The sequence below is a fragment of the Macaca thibetana genome, chromosome 6 (genome assembly GCF_024542745.1).
Source record: "Macaca thibetana thibetana isolate TM-01 chromosome 6, ASM2454274v1, whole genome shotgun sequence".
Classification (NCBI taxonomy): Eukaryota; Metazoa; Chordata; class Mammalia; order Primates; family Cercopithecidae; genus Macaca; species Macaca thibetana.
In genome coordinates this window covers 117,725,454-117,743,192 of record NC_065583.1, presented here as the reverse complement: position 1 = coordinate 117,743,192, position 17,739 = coordinate 117,725,454, and positions in this window count along the sequence as shown.

The following is a 17,739-nucleotide window of genomic DNA, read 5'->3' as shown; positions in this document are numbered from 1 at the left end:
ACAGATGCCACTGCCTGAAATACGAGTTCTTCCAATTATTTTAGTATCTATGCCAAGGTCACTTTCTATTACTCATTTTAGCAAACTTCTTTCAAGCTTAGGTCAAGATCTCTGCTCTCAAAGGAAGCATGTCAACATTTCTTCCCCTTGTTACCCCTCACATCGTGGCAACCACTCACAACATGCGTTTATCTGAAAAGCCCAGGCAGCCAACATGCTCAGACAAGCTGAACAGAACACTCTACTGTGTTCAGGAGAGTGGAGTTTGGGGCATGCCCTGTGGCCCTGAAAATAACAATGGTCCTGCTATGAAGATATATTTACCTTGAAAGCTTTGTCCCTCAAGTGCACAGAAATACAGATTTGCACACACTCCTGACTTAACTGCCTTTTCTCCCTTATTCATGACAGAATTCTCAAAGGATGAGACACTCCTGGTGCGCTCGAATGAGAACAAATCTATCACTCACTCTTCCCCTGACTTCTTTCAATTTGACAGTGAAGTCTGAATCAAAGGGAACACTTCCATGGCAGTAAAGAAAAAAACCAAGAGTCAAGTAGCAGTGAATGATTAAATCACACATTTTAACCATTCCTTCTGTGCCACAACACTTTTCCCTAGAGCACCCTTATAATTGTGCTACAGCACCATTTATTATTTACAATTGCCTTATTTTCTTCTGAGGTCAGGCTTTGTTTAAAAGTCCATTCAAGGCTGGTTGTACTGCAAGTAAGGGTTAGTTGAAGCTTCCATGTAATCCACTATACGTCAAATGTCGTTATGTTAGAAGCCCCCAAACCAGCACATCAGAAAATACATTCACTTAAATTCGAAGAAGCTGCAATATCTCTTAATAGAACTTTAATATCCACAAGGACACGTCAAAGAGGAAGAAAAGAGGGTCCCACAGTTTATTCTGCTGTCTGGTGTCTGTGGCACTTGTCTCTGGCATGAGAATATTTATGTATACTTTGTGGGAGTCTTGCTAATTGTAATTATGATTGCTTACTACTGTTTCCAAGGTAACAGTTGTCACTGCAGTGCTTCACTGCCAACTCAATTTCCATTATCCTGCTGATATAACAAATATTATGTGACATTTTAACTGAAAATATCTGTAAATGGGTGTCTGAGTGTGGCGTGTTTCTTTAAAAGGGAGGGAAAACAATTATTAGCATTTCATTATTCATCTCAGTGGCATGTTTGATCAGTAATTACTTCAATTTTACATTTAGAAAGGAAAGGACCAGGGTCCCATGAGGTCTTGGATTTGGAGGCTCTGGGTTCCTATCCTGCCTGTCCCAGTGGCTGCCTGGTGACCTGAATTCTGTAGCCAGGAGCTTGACCAGAAACTGAGGCTCAGTAAAGAAGCCCCTCAGGGGTGTCCCTGCCCCGCCCCTTCCTTTCCCAGGGTGCACTTCTCTCCCATAAAAGGGGTGGAGACTGAAGAAGGAAAGATGAATCAGGTGCTCTCCACTGTGGCTGCCTTCTGTGCCCCCACTCCCACAAAGAGCAGAATCATCCAGCTAGCAGGTCAGAAGTGCCTCGTGAGCAGGAGGTGTTCCTGCAGGCAATTCTGATCATGACCAGATGAAGGAAACTTTTCTCACCCCCACAGTGACACCTCCAGTCAGAGACCCTGCAGGGATCCCACTTCTGGCCACTCTGAGATCACTTCCTGCCATGGCAGGATTTGTACAACTGGTGTAGGTAATGCATACATATACTATACCTTCATTTAGTATGAATGTCCACACAATGCTGAGAGCTCAGACTGCCTTTGGTAGGGCGTGACACTGGAGCCACAGCTCCGAGCCAACCTCTGCCGGTTTCTAGTTTCTCCACAGGAATTTCACAACCCTGCTTCCTTACAGGCTGAACTCCTCACCTACCACCTGGCCGTGACCTGGCTTCCAGATCCTACTAGCGGAACTTACCTATGTAGGATGCAGAGCAGCTACCCACCTCTGGCAGTTGTGTATGTTCTGACTCCTGGCCCCCCTCCCCAGGAACTCTCATAGTCACCTGCCCATCTTAAACTGTGCCTTCGGATTCCTCAAAGACATAGAACCAGAAATACCATTTGACCCAGCAATCCCATTACTGGGTATATACCCAAAGAAATATAAATCATTCGATTATAAAGATACATGCATACATATGTTCATTTCAGCACTATTCATAATAGCAGAGATATGAAATCAACCGAAATCCCCATCAATAATAAACTGGATAAAGAAGATGTGGTATATATGCACCATGGAATACTAGGAAGCCATAAAAATGAACGAGATCATGTTTTTTGCAGGGACATGGATGGAGCTGGAAGCCATTATCCTCACCAAACTAACATAGGAACAGAAAAACCAAACACCACATGTTCTCACTTATAAGTAGGAGCTGAACAATAAGAACACACGGACACAGGGAGGGGAACAACACACACTGGGGCCTGGGGGGGTCGTGTGGGCAGCAAGCGAGAGCATCAGGATAAATAGCTAATGCATGTGGGCTTAATACATAGGTGATTTAATACATAGGTGATTGGTCAATAGATGCAGCAAACCACCATGGCACATGTTTACCTATGTAACAAACCTGCACATCCTGCACATGTATTCCAGAACTTAGAATAAAATTAAATTTAATTTCTTTTAAAAACTGTGCCCTCTTCCTGTTTAATTCTCTTTGCTTTATTTCACCTCTCCTGGAGGTTCAATTCTCTTTGCCTTGTTTCACCTCTCCTGCAGGTCAGAAACCATACCTTTCACCTTTTTTCTAACCTCCCATAAGACATAGTAAAAACTAAGTAAGTAATTGATCCATTAAATGTTAACAAACATTCAATATGCATATATGGAACTGTTCAGTGGAAAAGCTGAGTTTGAACATCTTCAAGCCTTCATATACTTCTCTCGTTCCTCCATAATATCACATTATAAAATGGTACTTAATGTGGTGATTCACTACCATGGGAGAGCAGAAAATCTCTGTGGAGTTTATTAAAAATAGAAATTATACAAAATCTGAACTGGTTAACTGGTTCTGTGAACATATTAAAAATTATTGTTAGTTTTATTGGGTGTGATGCTATCAGCATACTTACGTTTTTTAAAATACTCCTTTATCATTTCACAATGGAGGTTGAAACATTTCTTTTAAAAGCTATAACTGGGCCAGGAGCGGTGGCTCACGCCTGTAATCCCAGCACTTTGGGAGGCCAAGACAGGCGGATCACGAGGTCAGGAGATTGAGACCATGGCTAACACAGTGAAACCCCGTCTCTACTAAAAGTACAAAAAATTAGCCAGGCGTGGTGGCTCGTGCCTGTAATCCCAGCTACTCAGGAGGCTGAGGCAGGAGAATAGCGTGAACACAGGAGGTGGAACTTGCAGTGAGCCGAGATCGTGCCACTGCACTCCAGCCTGGGCAACAGTGCATGACTCCGTCTCAAAAAAAAAAAAAAAACAAAACTGTATCTGCAGTTTGCTTTTAAATAAATCCTAGGGGTGAATAGAGTGAGAGACAGTGCTGGTGAAACAACCTTAGATGAGTTGGTGATTTTTAAAACTGGGCAGTGGAATATAATTGTTCATTGTAGTATATTCTTTAGGTTTAGGTTTGAAATTTTTCAGGATAAAAACTATTTATAATACATGAAGTAAACATAGCAAAGTATTAATAATTATTAAAGCTAGGTGAGATTTCATAATCTTCCAAAGTTAAGAAACTATTCCATATTTTAATGTATGTTTGGAAATTATAGATAGTTTTTTTTTTTTGCTTTTCTTAAAATTTTACTTTAAGTTCTGGAATACATGTGCAGAATATGTAGGTTTGTTAAATAGATATACATGTGCCATGGTGGTTTGCTGCACCTATTGACCCATCATGTAGGTTTTAAGCCCCACATGCATTACATATTTTTGCCCTAATGCTCTCCCTCCCCTTGTTCCCCACTCCCTGACAGACCCCCATGTGTGATGTTCCCCTCCCTGTATCCATGTGTTCTCATCGTTCAACTCCCACTTATGAGTGAGAACATGTGGTGTTTGGTTTTCTGTTCCTGTGTTAGTTTGCTGAGAATGATGGTTTCCAGCTTCATCCATGTCCCTGCAAAGGACATGAACTCATTCTTTTTATGGCTGCGTAGTATTCCATGGTGTATATACACTACATTTTCTTTATCCAGTCTTTTATTGATGGACATTTGGGTTGGTTCCAAGTCTTTGCTTTTGTGAACAGTGCTGCAATAAACATACGTGTGCATGTGTCTTTATAGTAAAATGATTTATATTCCTTTAGGTATATCCCAATAATAGGATTGTTGGGTCAAATGGTATTTCTGGTTCTAGATCCTTGAGGAATCACCACACTGTCTTCCACAATGGTTGAACTAATTTACACTCCCACCAACAGTGTAAAAGTGTTCCTATTTCTCCACATCCTCACCAGCATCTGTTGTTTCCTGACTTTATAATGATTGCCATTCTAACTGGTGAGAAATGATATCTCATTGTGGTTTTGATTTGCATTTCCCTAATGTTTTAAAAATAAAGAAGATACAAATTCCCCAACCCTTAACCCTTCTTGTCCTTTCTAGACCCAAATCTCTACAGGTATAAGCAGGTACATTTTTAAAGCATCAAGAGCTAGGCACCTCTACTAGATCTTTGTTAGTGTAATTTTAGTTACTGATATTATTTAAACGCAATACATCTATGTTTGTTGTAAAAAGACTTTATAATTTTAATATTTAATTAACTTGACAAGTTTACCCCACTTTCATTCATACCCTGTTGATACTAATTTAAAAGGATTTATTGTGTAGTACGTGTTTATTCTTCCTTAGGATGATATTTCACAGTCTACTTAAAAAAATAACACCATGTTGATTTTTCTATCATATCAAATGAAAAGTTAATAGAAATACACAGAGATGATTGACTTCCGGAAAGGATACTTTCTGGATACATTAGTAGGATGACTTCATAATATATTGCTCTAAATATATTTTCCTGTAGCAGGGAGATAAATGATAATTATCCATTTAATCTTAATATACTTGTATTAGTTTCCTATTGCTGCTATGACAACTTAGTGGTTTAAAACAATAGAAACTTCTTGTCTTACACTTCTAGTAGTCAGAACTCTGAAATGGATTTTGCAAGGCTGAAATCAAGGTATCCGTGATGCTGCTTTCCTTGTAGAAGCTCTCTTTCCACAGCATCTAGACACTGTCCATCTACCTTGGCTCATGGCCACATCACTCTGATATCTGCTTCCATTGTCACCTCTTCTATTACTCTGGTCTCCTACATCCCTCAGATAAGGACCTTTGTGATTAACCAGGGTCCCTATCTTAAGATTCTTAGCTTAATCACCTCTGCAAAGTTTCTTTTGCCATGTAAGATAACATATTAACAGAAATTAATACATTGACATCTTTGGGAAGGCCACAGTTTTGTCTGCCACAATACTCTTATTTTTCCCTTCTGAATTCAGTGCATTAGACAGTTATTGCTGCAATAATGTCGTGTAACAAACTACTCCAAAACTCAGTGGTTTATGGCAGCAAGCATGTATTTTTCTCACTTGTGGGTCACAGGCTATCTGGGATGGCTCTGCTTCAGGCTGAGAGTGGAGTGGCTTGGCTGTAGGGTTAAGATTGTGTTTATGTATGTTCCACATATTTCAACTGGGGGTCCAGGCTGAGGTGGCAGAGAATATCGGGGGCATGATTTTTTTCTGCACAATGTTAAGCATGTAAGAGGACAAGCCAAGCTTTGTGTGTACATTTAAAGCCTCTGCTTGCATTCCATCTACTCAAATTGCACTGGTCAAATTGCATGGCCAAACCAAAAGTCAGTGAAGTAGGGAAGTAGACTTCATCCCAAGGGAGAAAGGGAAGAGCATGAATATTTGCTGAACAGGAATTCAATTTCCTATTCCTTACGTGTAATAGGAGCCAGCTTGGAGCTTCTCACTGATTATATACCTTCCAAATGTTTCGAGCTTTGACAGGTCACTGAAGTAAGTGCATAGCCTCTCATTGTGACTTTTAAAGGCAACACACATCAGAATGTCTCCAGAATTCTCACTTATCTAGGACATAGATAAAAACCAGGGAGTAGGCAAGAAAGATTACTGAGCATCACCTAAATAGCTAAACTAAGGTATGTAGATAACTCATAAAAGAACTCTTTAGACCTTACCTACATCTATAAACTATTTACTCTTATTTTACACACAATTCTAACAATGTTGATTGCTTCATCTCTAAGTTCACAATCAAATCACACATACACACAAACACACCAACAGATACCAACAAGGAAAACATACATTATACAGACATAATCTCTGTTTAAAACACACACAAAAAAAGAATGTAATTATTATTTGCTATAGGGATAAATAATCAGTTTCACGTGGCTCAATAAATCTTAAGGTTCTCACTAATTACATCACAATTTAAGAATAATTGAGCTAACAGTGGAATGCATGGGAGCAGGGATCTTGCCCACCTTGTTCGCCACTGTTTTCCCATTGTCTGGGACAGTGCTTTGCACAGAGTATGCATGTACTAAATATATGTGGAATTAACATTTATCAAGTTAACATTTTTATTGTTTATTAAATTCTATTTCAGATGGCAGAAAAGGACTCTGTGTGCAAGTATGTGAATCAACATGAGCTAAGCTGAGAATGAGGAAGTCAGGGAAATATTTATTGTTTGATTTTTGTTTTTTGTTTTTTTGAGACAGAGTCTCGCTCTGTTGCCCAGGCTGGAGTGCAGTGGCACAGTCTCTGCCCACTGCAGCCTCTGCCTCCCGGGTTCAAGAGATCCTGCTGCCTCAGCCTCTGGAGCAGCTGGGATGACAGGCACATGCCGCCACGCCCAGCTAATTTTTGTATTTTTAGTAGAGATGGGGTTTCACATGTTGACCAGGCTGGTCTCGAACTCCTGACCTCAAGTGATCCACTCACCTTGGCTTCCCAAAGTGTTAGGATTACAGGCATCAGCCACCATGCCTAGCCGGGAGTATTTATAGAAAGGTTACAGAGACGTTTTATGAAACCCAAAAGCAAAAGAGCAGGTGGGGAGCCAGAGGACACTCTGCCCATGTTGTGCCTCTGCCTCATTATTCACATCTACCTGATTCTTAGCCCAGGTAACAGGGAGGGTGCAAGACATAAACCTCACATCTCCAATAATTTTATATTTCAGGACATGACGTATGCAGAGACTAGCTAACTCTCTCCAGGTTTCCCTCCAATTCCCAGCAGAGAGAATTTTCTCCACCCCTGTTCCAACAAATGAACCAACAGGTAAGCAAAAAAACATAGCTACCAAGAGCCTGGGGTAGAAAGACTCTAAGATGGCTCCTCCCTCCTGGTTTTCACAACCTTTTGTAACACCCCCCACCATGAGTGTGGGCTGGACTTATTGACTCCCTTGTAATTAATAAAATAGAGAGAAATGATACAATGTTACTTCTAAGATTAAAGTATTAAAAGCCTGTGGCTTTCCTTTGAGGCACATGCACTCTCTTGAATCACTTGCTCTAGGGGCACTCTGCACCTTATCATGACATCGCCCTGTGCAAAGGCCCGTGTGACAAGGGATCAAGGGCTGCCAACAACCATGTGAGCAAGCTTGGCAGTGGCTTTCCACTCCACCTTAACCCAGTTGAACGTTTAGATGAGATCACAGCCCCAGCCAAAAACTTGACTGCAACTTTATGAGAGTCCTTGAGCCAGAGACAACCAACTAAGCCATCCCTAGACCCTGATTCACAAAAACTAAGAGATGTGTTTGTTATTTTAAGCCTTGAAGATTTAAAGTAATTTGTTATGCAAAGTAAGTTTCTTCAAAGAAAGGTGAGTTATTAGTGAGCTAGGTGGACACTCTAAAGTATGTCTACTAAAAGTCTGTGACACATTTTCAAATATCTCTACCCCAAATCACTAAAACAAAAAAGTTTTATACTTTAAAAGCAAATCCCCTGGCCATATAGAAAGCTTAGCTGTCCAGAATAAAGAATTTCTTAAAGTTCTACACAACCACAGTTTTACCATACAAATTCTGAAATGCTCATAGGCACATCAGTCTTGTCATTTGACAGCTTCCTCCTGGGTGAATTATCCAGGCCTCTAATGTTTCCTCCTTTACCTCCATGCCACTTTTCTTTTCACTCTTTCACTATTCATTATCATTCCACTCAGACTGCTGGCAAAGGAGGATACTGTGATACACAGGTTGAGTTTGCTGCATAGCCAAAGCTCCGATGGAAGGCTTCATACGGTTGCAAGCTGAAATAATTGCCCAAAAGATTTTTAGTGTTACATGTTGGTTTTGTTTTCCAAAATGTATTACATTTGCAATTATTATGGGTAATTAGAAATTCTATATTCAGGTTTTTAGTTCCAGCACTGGTCAAACCTGGAGCTTAAAGTTTAGTGAGCACTTTGTATTTGCAAGACACATTGGAGATGTAACTGTGAAGATATACAGTCCTTGCCCTCAGAAAACTGACAACTTGTGAAAGGAAAAGATTTAAATACATAAAACAAATTTAGAACAATAAATATAAGGTACAAATCAAAGTGCAATTGATATTCAGAGAAGTAAGACGTCTACGTGGAACTAGAGTAGTCAGAGGAAGATTCAGGAGGTGGTAATACCTGAGTTGAGTATGAAGGGTAGGGAGAATTTAGAAGAAAATAAAGGGATAGAGTACTACATACAGGATAAAGAGTACAGAGAAAGAAAACATTTCTCAAATCTCACGTAGATTTCTACTTGCATGAATCTATTATTTTAAGCCTAAATGGTGTCCAATATAAAAAGAATGTAATTGTGTCCAGTAGCCATGATCCTTTAGGGCTGGGGTTAATTAAGAGGACAGACATGAACAACACAGGGAAAGAGGAATGGATGTCTCCTTTCAGACTGCAAAACTGGCATTCCAAACAAGTGTTATGGGAGGAAGAAAACACCTTTGCCTATTGTCATGGTTCACAACACTCTCCCAATTTCAACCTCCTCCCACCTGTCAACACCCAGTAGTATTACCAGGCAGAGTACGCCATTACTCTCTTCTCCCCTCTCTTTGCACCTATCTGGCTTCTGGCCTCCAATCTGCTTGTGGTATCTTGGGATTCTTGCAACACTCTTGCCAGGAGCTTTGACAGGGCCTCCATCAAGGGTGCATTAGAACACTATACAAAGATGCTTGGTGAAAGGAATTTGAGGGGGCTAAAATGCAACCCAGCCCCTGGGAGGGGCTGCAATCATGAAGAAGGGGTGTCTATTGTAATTCTTCTGCCAAGAGAAGTCATCTCTTTTGCAGTTTGCGTAAAGGCACCTATATACTGGCAGTAGCCTTGAGCACTGCCAGATCTAAGCTAGACATTTTTAGGCCAGTGCTTTCCACTGGGTCTTCCCCTCTTGTCCACCATCAACTGATCTGACAAATAATGGAATAACAGGGATCCTATAAACCAACTAGGTTGTATCTGACCAGTTTTCCCTAAGATGATGAGGGAATGCAAGTTATTTTCAGGCAGCTCTGTTTAGAAGACTGCAATGGGAGGCTGAAAAAATTTGTTTCCAGACCCTAAGCCCAAAATGGCATCCTCCATTCTGATGGATACTATCAACAAACAGTACTTACTATACCGGTTGAATCAAGTCACTTGGTCTATGAACTAAAGGGTTAGTTATCCTTGGATGTAAGTGCTCCATTCAAGCTCACCAGGTACAAGCAGATCTCACACAAAGTTCTCTTATAACAACTTGTTGACTAAGACCTAGTCAGCCACAAAAGAAAAATGACTAAAAGATTTTAAAGAAGGATAATTTCAAAGTTTGTAAAGGGAGAAATCATTTAATATCTCAATGGGCTTCAATGGTCAGGTCTTTTTGAAATCAATATAAAACATCATGATCATGATAAATCTTTTTTTCAAAAAACGCCTTTTCGGCACAAACTGAGCGACCACTTCACGAACAATTGGGCACCCAAATAATTGGAAATATTTCAGAAAAGCAAATGAAGCAAAAGAGATCATGGAAAGCAGGGAATATATGTATGCAATTTTGAGCCTAAATGAACATGCAGTGCCATATACAAAGTAATCAGTGAGATGTGAAAACTGATGTGGATCCCTTTGATTTGAATCAACAGGGTGTGAAGGACTCCTATTATTAAAGAAAAACCTTGGTGCCAGCTCACCCTTGTCCAGATCCAGGCATCCACGGTCCTAGCTCTCAAGGTGCCAAAGCCCAGGCCTAAGCTACAACCCATCAGGAGTCTTGAAAGCAGTTTTTAGGCCAGCACTTTTTGGCTGACTAATGCTCAATAGCCTTCCTCTTGTCATTCTTCTCCTGAAATATTTTCCTCCCCATTAGCAATGTTAAAAGTCCTTTGCAGTATAGGGCATCTGATTTCAAGAATAGAGATGGCCTGTATTTACAGATTAAATCCAGTGAAACTGGAACATTGTCATATGGAATAGCTATACAGCCATTCTTTCCAGAAAACTACCCAAGGGCAAGAAAGAGCAGTGTTCTTCCTACCCCAAGGAAGGAACCAAAACCCATCTTTCCAGAACCCCAAGGGGCCCTAAAGATCTTCTCTAGTGGTTTCCAAACTTTGTTCAGCCAAGTCCCAAAGTACTGAGAGAGGCTACAAATGAAGAAAAGGGTGGTTTCATGGAGAGACAATGGAAAGCGTTTTTAAACAAAAAATTACTTGAGGCTTTCTTCAAGGACACCTTAAAATTAACAGAAGAAAATTTGACAAAACTCTGTAGTGTGGCAGGATTCTATCTTGAAATCTTAATCTGTGTGTATGTTCTGTATTCCTTTCTGCTTTCTCAACAATACTCAAGGCCACTGTTCTCTCTTCTAGCCAAGACAGTGCTAGCCCGAGAATGGTACTTTAAAAAGCCTATGCATAAACCTTTACCATGTAAAGACTGGATGAAATAAAGGGAAGGGTGGAAGGGAGAGCAGTGTGCAGTGGATAAATTTAAGTTAAAAAGGAAGGAGGAGCCAGGCATGGCAAGGTGACTCATGCCTGTGATCCCAGCTCTTTGGGAGGCTGAGGCAAGCAGATTACTTGAGCCAAAGATTTTGAGACCAGCCTAGGAAACATGGTGAAACCCCATCTCTACTAAAAACAAAATTAGCTGGGCATGGTGGCACATGCTTGTAGTCCCAACTACACAGGAGGCTGAGGTGGGAGGGTCACCTGAGCCCAGGAGGTCACAGCTGCAGTGAGCTGTGATCATGCCACTGCACTCCAGCCTGGGAGGCAAGAGTGAGACCCTGCCTCACAACCTCAAAAAAAAGAAGGAGGGGGACTCCCAGAAGTCCTCAAAGTGGGAAAGAGGAAAAAGGACTTTCTGTCTGAAGACTGGAGAGAGGAGTGGAGGGACCTCAAGGCAAGTTGCTACAGTAATTGAGGACAATCATCTTCCAGAACTGAAGGAGGAGGGCTTGAACATCACGTGTTCCACCAAGTCTCAACCACAAACGTGTGATTGAAAATTAGAAGGGAAAACTTGCCCCCTAACCAAGGTGGCAATAGAATAGAACAGAAACATTTGTAAAGTTTCCTCTGAGCCAGTGTAAGGTGTACATGTTGCCCCTCTTCCAGCTAAGCCCACCATAAAGAATGCATTGGAGATCCCTGTGCTGCACTAAAGAAATGGCAGAATGAGCCAGAGGTAAAAACACACATTTAGATAACTGAGGAAGTAACCCAACTCTTTTTACCTTACAGTTCAAAAAACACATGCAGATGAAGAAATTTTCTCTGTAATTACTATTTATTTCCTATATTTACAATGAAATCCTATGCTGATTTTCAACATGTTTAATGATATTCATATTCTATCTGATGAATAAACTTCCAACGAAATGAGGTATGTTTCTTAACAGAACCTGCTATTGACTGAAGAGCAATGAATGGACATGTGAGAAGAGCAGCAAATCTGTGACAAACAATACTGTGGGAGCAGTAAAATGCATCAAAACCATTGCACAATCTGACCAGAGCAATAGACATTGTGTTCACCAAGAATGCCTTGATCCAAAGCATCTGGCTCTTGATCTTCCTACTATGTGCAATGAGCTGGTAAAAATGGGGCAGATACTTTCAGCCAACCAATATCCCAGGAGTGACTTAACCAGCTGTCACTGAGAAGATATAATTATTGATATTTCACCAAGAGTTGCATGAAAATGCCCTGAACCTCCTCTTGGGCAGCAATGACATAGCTTATACAGCTGAAAAGTCTGCAGATATATATATATCCAGATATTTATGAGTTTGAGTTCTTGAAATATTAAGAGAAATTGCTTGGACACCAAAACTGATGTGCTGTGCTACGTTCCTACCACTCACCTTGATCCTCCACAGTTGAGAGACTCATTGTGAAAGACTCACTCATTAGCCGAGAATTAGGTAGAAGTCATTTTTATTTTTCTCCATAGTTTATAATTTAAAATTTTTATGTTAGACAGATTTATTACAGAATTTTAAATTCACTTGAGTTTCTGACATAAAAATATAAGAACTGTTCCAATTTTCTCTGGGGATGAGGCTGGAATATGGCCCCACACTTCCAGAGATATCAATTCAAAGTCTACACTATTAGAGACACTTAACAGGGAAAATTGAGAAGCACCTCCTTATCGTAAGTGAAATAACTCAGCAACAGAAAAACAAATACTCCATGTTCTAACGAGTGGGAACGAAACAATGGGTACATGTGGACACAAAGATAGAAATAGTAGACACCTGGGACTTCAAAAGGGGGGAGGGTGAGAAGGGCGATGAGGATTGAAAAATTACCTATTCAGCACAATGTTCACTCTTTAGGTTTTGGGTTCACTAGAAGCCCAATCCTCACCATTACACAATATGTCCTGTAACAAACCTGCATATGTACCCCCGAATCTAAAATTAAAAAAAAAAAAAAAAAGATGCACCAACCTGGAGTCCATATATGGAGAAGCCTAGTAGGTATAAAACACTCAGTTTTCATAACTGTTCATGCTGGGAAAAGCAATGCAACAATTAGAAGCCCTTGCAACAGACGTAGTTACTGAAGCGTCATCACATAGCATTTTAGAAAAGACAGTAATGTGAACAACACACATGTCCACGCAATATATCTCAACTTTTGTCAAACAACGAATGGACCCTGTTAGAAAAAAAGAAAATGTAGTGTGGAATTCAAGCTATCTAAATCTGCTAAAAATATTCATTAGTCAAGAGGATATTTTAACTGAACACGGTTCACGTTTTTTTTTCTTTTTCTCTTTCTTTTTTTTTTTTTTTTTTTTTTTGAGACAAGGTGTCACTCTGTCACCCAGACTGGAGTGCAGTGGCATAATCTCGGCTCGCCGCAACCTCCACCTCCCAGGTTCAAACAATTCTCCTGCCTCAACTTCCCGAGTAGCTGGGATTACAGGCATGTACCACTATCGCCCAGCTAATTTTTCTATTTTTTGGAAAGACGAGGTTTCACCATGTCGGCCAGGTTAGTCTTGAACTCCTAAACTCAAATGATCCACCTGCCTAGACCTCCCAAAATGCTGGGATTACAAGCGTGTGCCACCTCACCCAGCCAACTGAACATGTTTTAGAAGATGGCAATCTTAGCCTCATCTCTACATCCTTAATCACTTAGTCATTATACTTTCCTTATCTGTGTTATTTCTCTTGATGTGGTATCTTTCCCTGGCTGAGATAACCCATTCAAAAAATACCATGAAAAGATCATCCACTCCTTAGCCCAACGAGCCCTAGCCTCACCTTCTCCCTCCAGCTTCAGAATGAGTTCTGCAATCTTATCCTTCCATATGCCGCCCCTACCTACCCTTCTCTAACTGGTATCTACTTCATTGCATCAGTTATGTATGTTATAATCAACCTCGTATCTCAGTAGAAATTTTTTTAAATAATGTAGAGAAAATTATTTTGAAATGAAATGAAAACTTTAGTAATTTGATTTGCAGGAAATGAAGAACAAAGTGTCACAACCTGAATGCTTTTAAATAAGTCATAATTAATTACTCTTGCATCTATGTTTGGATGCTCAATTTATGACTAACTATGCAGAAAATGTAATTGCATGCTGAAGTATTCAATTGTGCCTTCTTTCACTCTTATTTGCACCGGCCAAGGGTTGTGGTTTCTTGTTGTTGCTGTTGTTGTTGTTGTTGTTAATGGTATGTGTCACTTACTGAAATTGTTGAAATGTTGTCAAGACAGAAATAATCATGTGATCCCTCCTATAATGTAGTTGTTTCTATTGAGAAAACTGCAGAAAGATCTAAAATTGTCTCCTAACTTATTCTTAAAAAAAAAAAATGTATGCACTTGTCTATTCTTTTGTCCTCTACTGAAATACACTTGCTAAGAAATCACATTAGGCATATCCTGCCAGCTTCGTTTCTCCTATGCATTTGCAATATAGACTTTTTATTTTCTTGGAAGAGTCATAAAGCTCAAAGGAATCATGAATGACCGTCACATTTATGTCATCCTAGACAGGCTTCTTTTTAATGATACTAAAGGGAATGTGTAACCTTTTCTCCATCTTAAGATGCCTAATAAAGTGACTATCAAGGAAGCAAAGGAAATAAAACCAAATTTAAAACTTCCTCTGAATGAGTCATGGGAATAATAGCATTTGTGAATATTTTCTCACTGAAGGGAAAAAGAGAGAGAGCACAAGGAGGCAAAAAACTAGAAAAACTCTTAAAATATTTAATAAGATAATATTTAATATTTATAATATTTAACAAGATAATAACTACATTATTGTGTTTTTCAGAAACTCCTAATGAAGGTTCACTACATACACTATATGCCTTTTCCTCTTTCTCTGTATAAGCCAAATAAATGTCAGAGCCCTCTGTGGCCTGGTCTCAGAGAGGTATCACCTAAAAGAGACACTGCCCAGCCACTGAAAGTAAAAGCCACTCCAGCCTCTGCATGCCTCTGAAGAGCCTGTGGCCAATATTAGCAGAGCTCACCCATCCACAGCTCTCACCTTCCAGGCTCATGGAAGCCTATGCCTCCCAGGCCCCCACAGGCAGGCCCAACATGAGCTCAGATGCAGGCAATGGGCTGCAAGAAAAAGACTCTTCCTGTCAGAAGCCTGGAGGAATGGTTGTGAGGTCTCCATGCCCTGTCCTCCCCTGCCATCCTTATGACAGTAGAGTCAAGAAATCAAAGCAGCTGGGGCCACCAAATCACTACATGGAGGACACCTGCGTTGGAGAGTCACTCCAGACTCTGAGCAAGAAATGAGATTGTGTTGTGCTAAGTCTGAGATTTAGGAGTAGTTCTTTACTTGCAAGGGGCAGAACCTACCCTATTTTGACATGCAAGCATTAGAAGAAATGCAATTCTTACTCTCTGCAGCACTCCCAGAATCCTCTGTTTGCTCCCCTCTAAATATTCTCCCAGCCTACCTGCTTCAGAGACTCTCCCTCTTTCAGCCTTCCCACCAAGCCCAGCAGTCAGGACTCTGGACTATTTTCCCCCTTGTCTCCTTGCTGTCTACTCCAGTCCATCTACCAATTCTGCATCACAAAAGCCCAAGAGCTGGGTTGACGAAAGTCAAACTGTTGAGTGGGTTGAGGATAAGAATAAACTGAGTTTTCAAGGGGGAAAAACATCCCTTTGGGACAGGCAAAGCAGGGTGAAAGAAATGAAAACACTCACTTGCTGGAAAATGCTGTCCCCAACAGATTTGGTTTTGGTCCAAAAACAAGTGTGTTAGGGATTCACGCTTTAGTGACTTATTCTTCCCTGCCTAGCCCATTGCAGTTACATGTTTTACTTTTAAGCATCAGTGCTATTATTCTTTGACCTCCATTTTCCAGCACCATCAGAGACACTCGCCATAGCCATCGTCTATCTATGTGCATCAGCCTCTAGACTTGTGTAATGTACAACCTGCATCCTATGGGCACCACTTCCATGGCACTCATAACATGGTATCAAAAAAGTCAGAAAAGCATAACTTACATAATAGCAATTAGCAGAAAGGACTATGCAAACTTTTAAATAAGACTTATTCAGTTGTTCAACAATACTGTTAATAAAATCCTCAAATATTAGTACCAAAGTTTACAAACGTTGTATTAGTAGGTGGGGTGGGGACAAGAAGTTGTAAGACATGGTCTTGAACCTCAAAAACGTTGTCTCTACAAAGAAAAACAAGATGCATTCATAAAAAGATATCAACAGAGGATAACATTGAACACAGGCAAAATAAATGGAATTTATAACATGTTATGGTAAGGTGGGCTGAAGCGATTCAGGAAAACAATGGAAGAGATGGATATTGAACTATAACCCAATAGATATAGGCAAATCAGAAAAAAAAAGAAAAGAAATAAGAAATCCATGCTTACATGTCAGGGAGGAGCGGCAGTGTGTGCTGACAGGACCGAAAAAGGAGACTATTTGTCATTGTGTGGGACCAAACTATTTCCAAAGCCACTCAAAACAAACTGAAAGGGATGTGACTCTCATATTTCACAGGAATGTTTGATAGTCACAGTTTCACACCTCAGAAAGAGCACTTCTTCATCTCCCTGATCAAAATCATCTAATCAACACTCATCTAAGTGAGGGTGTAAACAGTTCATTATGCAGATATGGTCCCTGCCCTCCAGGGGATTACAATCTAAATCGTCAAACCTAGCTCTAACAAGCATATAGACATAATTAACATAGATAAGGATGAAGAATGCATTTTCTACTAGCCTCACTGCCATCAGACAGAACAATTTGTAGTCATCACTGATCTAAGCTGAATTCAAATTAGTGACCCAAAGGCTCCACTGTCTAGGTGTTATTTTCAATCTCCTTAGCTATCCAATCTCCAGAAGTTTCATTTTTCATTCTTACTGTGCAGTCATCATCAACTACCAAAGGGAAAGACTGCAATCCAGACACACTAAAAATAGCATTCTTGCCTTCTGAAAGCCAGACTCAGATTTATGACAGTTTTAAAATTTGGTTCTTCATCTTAAAAGTTCAACATTCTGCAAGAACTGTGCGAAGTAATACCTACCTGGTCTTTAGAGCATGAAACACCATAACTTGATGCAGTGAGAGATCAGGCCTTTATGTAATCCATTTACATTAGGGAGAGATAGCATTTTCTTTGGGTTGACAGGTTGACATGCCTTCGTGTGTTTTCCACTTAATCAGCAGAATCATTAAAGCACTGAAGGTTTTGATGGTCTCAGTAAAAAACATCTATTTCTGTAGAACCTATCACTATAAATAATTTAACAAACATACCCCCCCCAAAAAAAAACACTATAAAAAGAAGAATTATTTTCTCGTACTTAAATCATAGACCACTCTGAAGTTGAGCCAAAGGGAGCCCAGGTTTAAAATGAGAGCAGGTGCCGGGCTCAGTGGCTCACGCCTGTTATCCCAGCACTCCAGCCTGGGCAACAAGAGCGAAACTCCATCTCAAAAAATAAAAATAAATAAAAATAAAAAATAAAATGATGGCAGGATGATGTCCAACAATAAATCATAAAGCTAAAATGAAAAGCAGGTTACAGAAAAGTATAAGTCAATTTCTGCTTTAGAGAAAGAGAGAGAGAGTGTGTGTGTGTACATTTATATTTCCATTATACTGGGAGAATTATATCAATATAAACCGTTAACATTATTAATCAG